The sequence below is a fragment of the Lactuca virosa genome, chromosome 9, assembly GCF_052849685.1.
Source record: "Lactuca virosa cultivar CGN04683 chromosome 9, Lactuca_virosa_CGN04683_v6, whole genome shotgun sequence".
Taxonomy (NCBI): Eukaryota; Viridiplantae; Streptophyta; class Magnoliopsida; order Asterales; family Asteraceae; genus Lactuca; species Lactuca virosa.
Genome location: NC_136434.1, coordinates 224,853,595 through 224,863,425, shown reverse-complemented (window position 1 = coordinate 224,863,425; position 9,831 = coordinate 224,853,595). Strand labels below are relative to the sequence as shown.

At 34.7% G+C, this 9,831-nt stretch overlaps 1 pseudogene; it reads left to right on the top strand.

The window, feature by feature from the left end:
* Window positions 1-7,057: 7,057 nt before the first annotated feature.
* Window positions 7,058-8,884, top strand: LOC145136087 (scarecrow-like protein 18 pseudogene; annotated as a pseudogene).
* Window positions 8,885-9,831: the final 947 nt, after the last annotated feature.

The following is a 9,831-nucleotide window of genomic DNA, read 5'->3' as shown; positions in this document are numbered from 1 at the left end:
ATATATATATATATATATATATATATATATATATATATATATATATATATATATATTTAAAATCATGCATTATAAACTTGGTACTTTTAACCCAAACATTTATAATTGTTTATTTGGCCCAAAACATTTAGGTTAATCATTCTGGTCCCTTTTTCTATATAAATGGCACTTTTACTCCCTTTTTATGAAAATTTACATCTTTGGTCCTTAAACAATTTTTCTTGACATTTTCCACCCAAACTTTATTTGAATAGAAATTTTAGCCCAAAACTATTGCATTTGTCCTTTCCAGCCTATATTTTTAAAAAGTTTACATTTTTGGCCCGAATTCCGTAAGTTTTACAGTTTCGACCCCAAATTCAAAAACTTTGCAATTTTAGTCCTAATTTGGTAATAAACTCATTTTTTAACCCCATGAAAAAGCTTATTTACATTTTAGACCCATAGTTTGTTAAATTTTCCAATTCAGCCCCTCGAAACCTAATTTTTTTCGCAACTTTGGGCCCAAAACCCATTAGGCCCAATTTTAAGCCCATTAAGCTAAAATTTATGTTTTTGACCCTTGAAAAGTGTTATTTTCATAGAAATCAGCTTTTATGCAAATAAACAACTTATAGCCCTCATAAAACCGACAATTTACAATTTATACCCAATCTTTGTTATTTTTGCAAAAATGACACTTGCAAGGTTCTTTTGGTTTTGTTTTTCACTTTGTAAACTTAAGGACCCTTAGATCTATGATGTATGTTGTTTGTTATGTTTTTGTTTATGATTATTACACCCTTCTTGCTATAGTTCTCGAAATATCACAAGTATCACACATTATCACAACCAAAAACTAAGGAAATCACACATAAGTTGCAAACACACATAGATCATCACATAGTACTTGTATTCTCCCCCCAAAAATAAGTAAAAACCGAAAACAAGGGAGTATGAACTCACCTTGCTTAGTTGCTTCGGTTTTGAAGAAGATGTGAATAAGATTTTTGGTCCTAGCAAGCCTCCTAGAGTTGATTTCGAATTTAAGAAGCTTCTAAGGAGTAGATCACGAAAATTGTATGAGTTAGGAAGAGGTTTTGATGAAATAAAGAAACTAGGTTATGGATCTAAACAACAACTTACCAAAGATGATGATTCTTATGGAAGAACCTCCTTGAAATGTTCCAAAATCTCGAAAATTTGGATGGAGAAGAGGATGTGTTTGAGAGTGTTTGAGATGAAAGTTTGACGATGTGTGTGTGTGTTTGGGTGGTTCTCAGCCGAGAGGAAGAAAAAGAGAGAGGGAAAGAGAGATGTGAAATGACTTGCATGGATGTATGGGAATTATTGCATGGATACATGATGGATTTTATTGAGGTGGCATCTCCTAGTCAACTCTCTTCTATCCAATTAATTTTTCATTTTTTTTGTTGTTGTTGTTGGGCCGAAATGGGCTAAGGAAGAGGAAAGGAATCATCTTGGGCCCATTCTAAGTCTTGCTCCAAATTATGAGGCTAAATAACTATTTTTCGGCCCATTGGGCTTCTAGGGGTGTTCACGGCCCAATTTTGTATAAAAGAATGGATTTAAGTTCCATGAAAGCTAATTGAATTAATTATGGCCCAATAAGGCCCATTAATGTAAACCAATTCATTTTGGATTCACTATGGCCCAAAATGTTAAGTTTCATGAGAGTGGGTCCAATTAGGGTCCATTTAAGGGTCCTAAGCCCAAAATAGTCAAATTGGAAGCCTATTGGTCCATTAGGCCCAATAAGGAAATCCTAGTCCATAATGGACTTAAACCGGGATTTTTAGGGTTTCCAATCTTTTATTGACTATTTGAAGTGTTTGCATAGAGTGTTTGATGAAATTTTGGTGTCATTGAATAATCATCATGCATACTTTCAAGCTTTAGTTTCGAATGTTATCATTGTTAATGTTTACAGAAGCATTAGAATTCCTAGTTGTGACACATCTTTCTCTAAAAGATACAAGACGAAAATGACGATAAGCCTTCTAAATTGATCAAGAGTCAGATACTTTCGAACAAGATGTATCTTAATCCTACATCGTTAACAGAGATCTACAATAAAGGCTTACTAACATAAACAAGGAGTTGCAGGTCTTTTATTTTGTAGGGATTAGTACTACTTGTAACAATTATGTGCAGTTTTATAGAATTATAAAATACTCCTGTAGTATTTTAACTATGTGCCTCATTAGTATCGGATTTGGTGAGTTTTAGACTTGTCGTAACACGACAGTCACTCCCAAACACATGTTGGTCATATCTCGGACAAATATAGTTTATCAGGTTATATTGGCCCCACATATGATTACATAACTATTCAGGTTTAACCGTAGTGCCCAACTCGTCCTAAATACTTTTATGTAGTTCTTACTATGTTACAGCTTCTAGTATGTATGTATACTTGTATACTTCTTTTAAAATACTTAAATTTTAAAAGTATACTTTTAGTTTCAGAGCGCTTCGGCCCCCTTTTAGTGTTTATAGTTGTATACCATGTAAGGTTCGGTATACTTAGTTCACTATAAACAATAGCTCCAATACCATGTAAGGTTCGGTATACTTAGTTCACTGTATGAAAACCTTTGTGTAGAATGTTCTGTATGAAAAACCCTGGCTACCACCAGTATGTATAGTAGTTTTATTACTTAAAGTAAAACAATGTATTCGAATTTCCTGGAATCCTCCAGTTGTGATGTATGATAGTTCTATTAATGAAAATAAAACTAATTGAATGAATGAATCCCGTAAACAAATGGTTAGTTTATACTGTTGTGAGTTCGTATAACCATGCTTGATATGACCTAGTGACCCCTATGACGTTCTTCAGGCGTCGGACGTTATGACATTTGTCACCCCAGGGATGTCTGCCTAACTGTAGCTAGCAGTTCAGGTGTGGGATAGCCAATCCCGAATAGATCTATTCACAAATATCACGCTCTCCCTCCAGGAGACTCTGGTTACACTAATGATAGGATTTAGCCCACACCCCGAAGGGTACAATTGAAGTGATGTCTCACAACCCTTTATTAACTAGTTTACGTGTAGTTTTGTATTGTTCTCTTGTACTTGAAATCGTATGTGTATTTACAGAGTAATAATAATTATACTTAAATAATTATTTATTATGGTACTCTTTTATTCAGAAAGTAGTAATGTATACCATAAACTATATTTGTCATAGTGTAAATGATTGTTAATGTATGATCCTAAGATGGTAAAACTATGTATTGAAATCCCAAATTGTACCTATTATAGTTTGCATGTGTGTTAAGTACTCGGTTTGTGTATCGTTCATAAAACTATGCAATTATAGTTGTGAGTTGAAAACTTCCCTTATGCTCAGCATGTTACAAAAGGGATAAAATATCTAAATACTTTATAAAATGTGGTGATCTTTTGGTTGTATCAATTGCATAAGTTTTAATCCTGATGAAATTCTGTGTATAAAGTTCATAAAAACTATTTGTGTTTGGCTTGTATTTCCCCCCCCCCCCCCCCTTGAAAACATTAAAATAGTAAAAGCGTAGGGGTATGAAGTCACAGTTGGATGCGTGTATGTGCCGGACAACGAGACTGGAAATGAGGACCCTCGAGTTGTTGTACGCTAAGTTAACGGAATCCTAATAATAATTAAACACATATTTGTATTTAAATTAGCGAATATGTTAGTTAAAGTGTTAGAAAAACACTTGTTTGTGGTTAAGGAATGTTACCGATAATCGATCGAAAAGGAAAAGTGGGTTTACAGCCAAGATTCCGATTGGGGCTAATTGCGGCCGTGAAGGGTTTTCGGCCGTGAACGGTTCTCTGCCCTTGCAGGGTTTACGGCCCTTGAATGGTTTACGGCCGTGAACTGATTTCGGCCTTTGAAGATTTGAAGATGTGAAAGCTTTACGGCCGTGAACCCAAAATGAAGGGTGCTTGATTCGATGAAAGGATGAATGCTTGATGCTCCAAAACGTGTTCCAAGGTAGATTTGGGTGATTTTTGGAGGATAGATTGAGTTTTCGGTTGGTGGTTTTAGAGAGAGAGAAAGTAGTGTTTTCGGCCAGACGAGTAGAAATGAGGGTAAGAGCACATATATATATAGGCTGGGTTCATGGTCGGTGGTGGGGTCCACCCAGCCGTGAACGGTTTACGACTGTGAACAGTTTGCGGTCGTATACACTGGGATGACGAGACTCGGCTGATTTTCGATGAAAATCTTGATTTTTCGCACGATTTTAGTCCCGACACTTATATAAATTTAATTTATATAATCTAAGTTGTTTTCAACCCTTACAAGTTAAACAAAATAAATAAAATTCGAAATTTTTATTTAACGAGATTTGAATTTCGTTGACTGAAAATGGTTCGAGTTGCCACAAAAAAATACTAATGGATAAAATAAAGCCAAAAAAGGAAAATTTAGAGCATATTTTTGTGGATTATTGACCAAGGAAAGTAGCTAAAACATAGAATGGAAGAGATTTTAAATATTCTGAAGATTCTGGTGATAAATATCAAACTTACATGGTTGCGTTGCGAAATTCATGTCACGTCGTGATTTAAGTCGTTCATAAAAGACTATAAATTGAGCCCTAATTTCATCCATTAGAAACATACATAGAGCAGTGTAGAGGAAATACATTAGAAGGAAAAGAACTGAAGCAAGGAAGCTAATAAAGGAGTATTTGTTTTGTTGTATATTATATTTAGCATTCCTATGTTTTATTATATATTTTTAATTTGTTTGTCAGCTAAGTTCTAGTAATTTTGTTTAGAATGTAGATGATATGACTTGATTATGATTTGATTCAATGAAAGGATATTGGGAGTGGCTTAACTTATTACATTTTCTTAATTAAAGATTTATTAGTATTAATATTGATATTGTTGTGTCTATGTAACTAAGTCTCATGATTGAGAGTGATTTTAGATTATGTTGCTTGAATCACATTGTTTATTAACTTGTACAAGCTAGAAAACCGAGTCAAGAGCATAGGAAGTGGCAAATAATGGAAGGCTATCTCCCTAAGTTAGACATAGGATTATCAATATAATGTCCTTGATTGTGCTATTGATTTAGACCATTTGAAAGGTGGTCATTTACCTAAGACCAATCATACCAATTAAGTCTTTCATAATATGAATTAACAAAATAGATCTGGAAAAGCATAATTGATGGTAGATAACTTAGAAACATATGATTAAGGGTATTGAGATGGAAATAATTAATTTCAAAATCGGAAAACTTATGATAATACAACTTGCATTTCGTATAAATCAATCAAAATCATTAGGTGTTTATAATCTAAACAAAAGTATCATTTTATTTATCTTATATTTTTATTATTTATTATCTGCATATTATTATTACTTGAAGTATTTGATTAGTTAAGTTTAATAATTAAACTCCCATCCTATTGCAACAACTGAGCACGCTCGGGATTCAAGTTAACCTGATCCAAATCAAACTTATTCTACAAATACAAAAAAATTAGTTAATTAAATATCAATCACAACTAAACTTTAAATATTATCCAAGTAACCTTTAGAAACACGACTGTGGCATTCCTTAAAGCGGGGGAAACATTGTCCCAACCAGATACGTTCAAAGGGATGTTCATCCACATATACCTCCCAATCTCATGGGGAATATGTGAGCTCTCTGTCGAAATCCAAATCCACGGGCTTTCCCTTGTTTGCCCGTATCAACTTTGATAGCCGGATGTTTTTGTTAGGCCTCTTTTTTTTTAGGAAGCTCAGCTGAAAAATATAATTAAAAATATTAGTCATGATAACTTATAATAAATGGATAAAAATAGATGAATAAAAATTAATTTAAATTTACTAAAAGTATGTTGCTATTAATAACCTACCTAATTAAGCTAAAGTTGTAATGACCAACATTAAGTCACTAACAAAATTAAGCACTTTGAAATCGTATTAACAAGAAAATAAAAACATAATAAACATTTAATACAATTATACATGTAAATACAACATATTTTGGTTTATGTTTGAATTTTATTAATTTGGATCGATGAATATATGTTAATGTTGTATATTGGATTATGTTAATGTTAATAATTTAATAAGTGTTAGTAACTTTCTTTAGTTTATATAGGTAGTTTGTAAATTCACTTATATTAGTTTAGGTTGGTAATTTGAAAATTCCTTTTTATATTAGTTTTGTAACCCTACATCTAGAGCAAGACTCAAGACCATGGGCGGTCCTACAGTAGGGCAGTGGGGCAATTGCCCCCACAAAAAAAATTTTCATTAAAAATATGTTTTTTTTCAAAAAAAATATATTTTAACCCTTCAAAATTATATATTTTGACTCTTCAAAAAAAATTTGCCCCCTATAAAAAAGTTATAAAAAAAATTTGCCGCCTCTTCGGAAAATTCTTGGGTCCGCCCCTGCTCAAGACATGATTCCATCGTTGTCGATCCAAATTAATAGCATGGAGAAATAACAAGGATGACAAATAATGGCACGTGTAGTTTTATGTTTTATTTTATGTTGCGTAGATGGTTTGTGTAAGAAATAACTTTGTGTTATACTTTGTATTAGTTTGTATATATACATTTTTTTTATAATTCTGTTGTTTTATGCATTTTATTATTGTCGTTTATGATTTTACCGCGTTCTTTGTGTGCTAGAAAAAATATTATTTAACAAAAAAATTAAAAAGTATGGACAACATTATTAGGGGCAACAATTAGTAATAGAGACGACACCAATATCTGCGATATAAACGGTAACAATAAACAATATGGATGAAACCATTAAGGGCGACATATTACGGGCGACCAAAATCAATAGGGCAACACCATTAGTGAAGACATATTAACGGTGTCATCCGAATATAAGTGACAAAGTATTAGGGGGAAGCATATTAGCAGGGAGATGACACCACTACATATTATAGGGGCGACAATTTAGTGGCACATCCGTTGCCCCATGTTTTCAAAAATTATATATAGAAATTTGGATACTTTATTAAACATACAACTTTATATATCATGAGGGTGGAAAGGGTATACTGATGCTACATTTCCCTTTAAGCTGTTTTATGCTAGCTGATTTGTATGTATCCCTTTAGCTTCCACACACGCTATTCCCTGTCGCAATCATTCTTCTTCTTCATCTTTTTCAGGTGTTTTACTTACACTGCCCCCTGGAATCACAGTTACGGTGGATCTAAGTTTGAAGGAAGTTAATTAGGTTTATCAAATCAGGGCAGCAGGTTATAGACCTAAGAACCAGCATAAGATTCATTCAACGAAGTTTCTTTAGATGTTGGGTTCATCTTCTTGTTCACATCATCATCGTCATCAAGAACAACATCAGGAAGAAGTTCATTTACAAGCAGATCTATCCCGACCGCAACCACCAGAAATGGTCGAACATTTACGGCAGCACCACAACCAGGAGATCCAACAAGTTCACCATCAAGAAGTTGAGATGATGAGCAGGTTGAGTAGTTACAACCCACCATCAGTCTACTTGCGTCATCTCCTCTTAAGCTGTGCCCACTCCATTTCCCGCTCTGACTACACCGCCGCCCACCGTATTACCACCATCCTCTCCTCCAATTCTTCCCCTTACGGCGATTCATCTGAAAGATTAATCCACTCTTTCACTAAAGCCCTCTCCTTACGCCTTCTTCTCCACCTTCAACCACTACCGCCTACACCTAGTAGCATTCGCTCTAGTTACTCCTTTAATTACCTTGATGAAAATGATGATGCTATTCTTCAGTCATCATATTTGTCGCTGAATCAAATAACACCCTTTATTAGATTTAGTCAGCTCACTGCTAATCAAGCAATCTTGGATGCTATCGATCAAACCCATTGTCTTCAACAACAACATCCTCATGACATTCATATACTCGATTTTGACATCATGCACGGTGTCCAATGGCCGCCTTTAATGCAAGCCATCGTCGACCGCCACCAGCCACCAACCCTCCGCATCACAGCCACAGGTACTAACCTTGATATCCTCCATAGAACGGGAAACCGTCTCTCCAAATTCGCCCAGTCACTCGGCCTTAGATTTCGATTCTTTCCCCTCCTACTGCCTCAAACAAACATCAACCACACAGTCGACGATGTAATCGACCATCTATCCGCGGTTCACCTCCTCCCAAACGAAATCCTAGCCGTCAATTGCGTCCTCTACCTCCACCGTTTCCTAATAGACCGAGAGAAACTCTGCTTGTTATTAAGAAAGATCAAAGCCATGAACCCTAAAGTGGTTACTTTAGCGGAAAAAGAAGCAAACCACAACCATCCAATATTTATATCAAGATTCGAGGAGGCTTTGAACTATTATTCCGCCATCTATGACTCACTGGAGGCAACACTACCTCCTAACAGCCGGGAAAGGATGGAGGTGGAGCAGGTATGGTTTGGCAGAGAGATTACCGATATAGTGGCGACGGAGGGAGAGAAAAGAAGAGAGAGACACGAGAGATTCCTATCATGGGAGATGATAATGAGGATCGCTGGATTCCAGAACATTGCGTTAAGCCCATTTGCTCTTTCACAAGCCAAGCTGCTTTTGCGACTTCATTACCCTTCTGAAGGTTACAATCTTGAGGTTGTAAATGATTCTTTCTTCTTGGGTTGGCAAAAGCAACCCCTTTTCTCTGTTTCATCTTGGCATTAATTAAGTAGATACATCTTCATCATATATAATCAAAATCCAATCAATATCCTACCTACATACATACATATCTATATTTTCATAATTTCTTCTACACGTGTACAGATGAAGCAACCCTAACCAAGTAACTATATAACCCTAGTTACCTCACAGCAGCATGTCTGCATGAAACAGAAATATGAATTTTCACTTATTTTCATGTGTGTATGCATACATTCTATTGTAAGTTTATGTCTGTCTATACACACACGTACACGACTTGTGGTTTATAGCATATAAAATGGGGAGATTCAGTAAACCTAATCCACTGCTGAACCTTTTTCAGCAAGGCAACAAATCGGTTATAAAAATGCAAATTACTTGTTTATTATTTAATCGGGATAAATATAATAACTTTTGAAGTTAAGATGGCCTCGTATAACTTGTTTAATTAATCTTAAGGCATCCGGTATGGTCGACCAATCCACGCGTGAAGGCTGAGTGACGTACGAGATACCGGTATGCTCTATTTGTTTACTAAAAGTTACTAACAAGATGTACATACATTATAGCATATGGGTACCTAACTCTACATTATTACATAGGGATATTAAGTAATTTAAAAAGACATCCTTTTATAAAAATAATCATTTTTATATGTTTTTGCGAAAATGATTATTTTGTGTGCATTTTTGAGTTACGTATGAGATACCGGAGAAGCATTCTGATATAATTTTGTTTGTTTTTAAAATATTAAATTATTTCTTGTGTGTTTATTTGTGGTTTTATATGGTTTTTGAAAAATAAACTGTATGTTTTAAACAATACTATAATGTTCAGATGGACCATACTTTTTCTTGGTACCACATATACAATTTTTGCGATTCAGTTGCGATATGACATGACTTATTTTGGTTGAACTCTCTATTCTCATAGATCTGTGAGCGAATAACATCTCTAGGAACCAATAAAAGAACATCCCACAATCTCTTTACCGGCAGACTATTGTGGTAAGTATGCGTACTTTGCAAAGTTGGTTTTGAAACTCCAAAGGTTTGGTTTCGGTGTTTGTATATCTCTTTACGGTTTGGCTTACGGCTTCAAACTTTCGAAACCATATTGAACGATTTGGTTTGTGATTTCAAAATTTCAAACCTTATAAAATTGGACTGGAC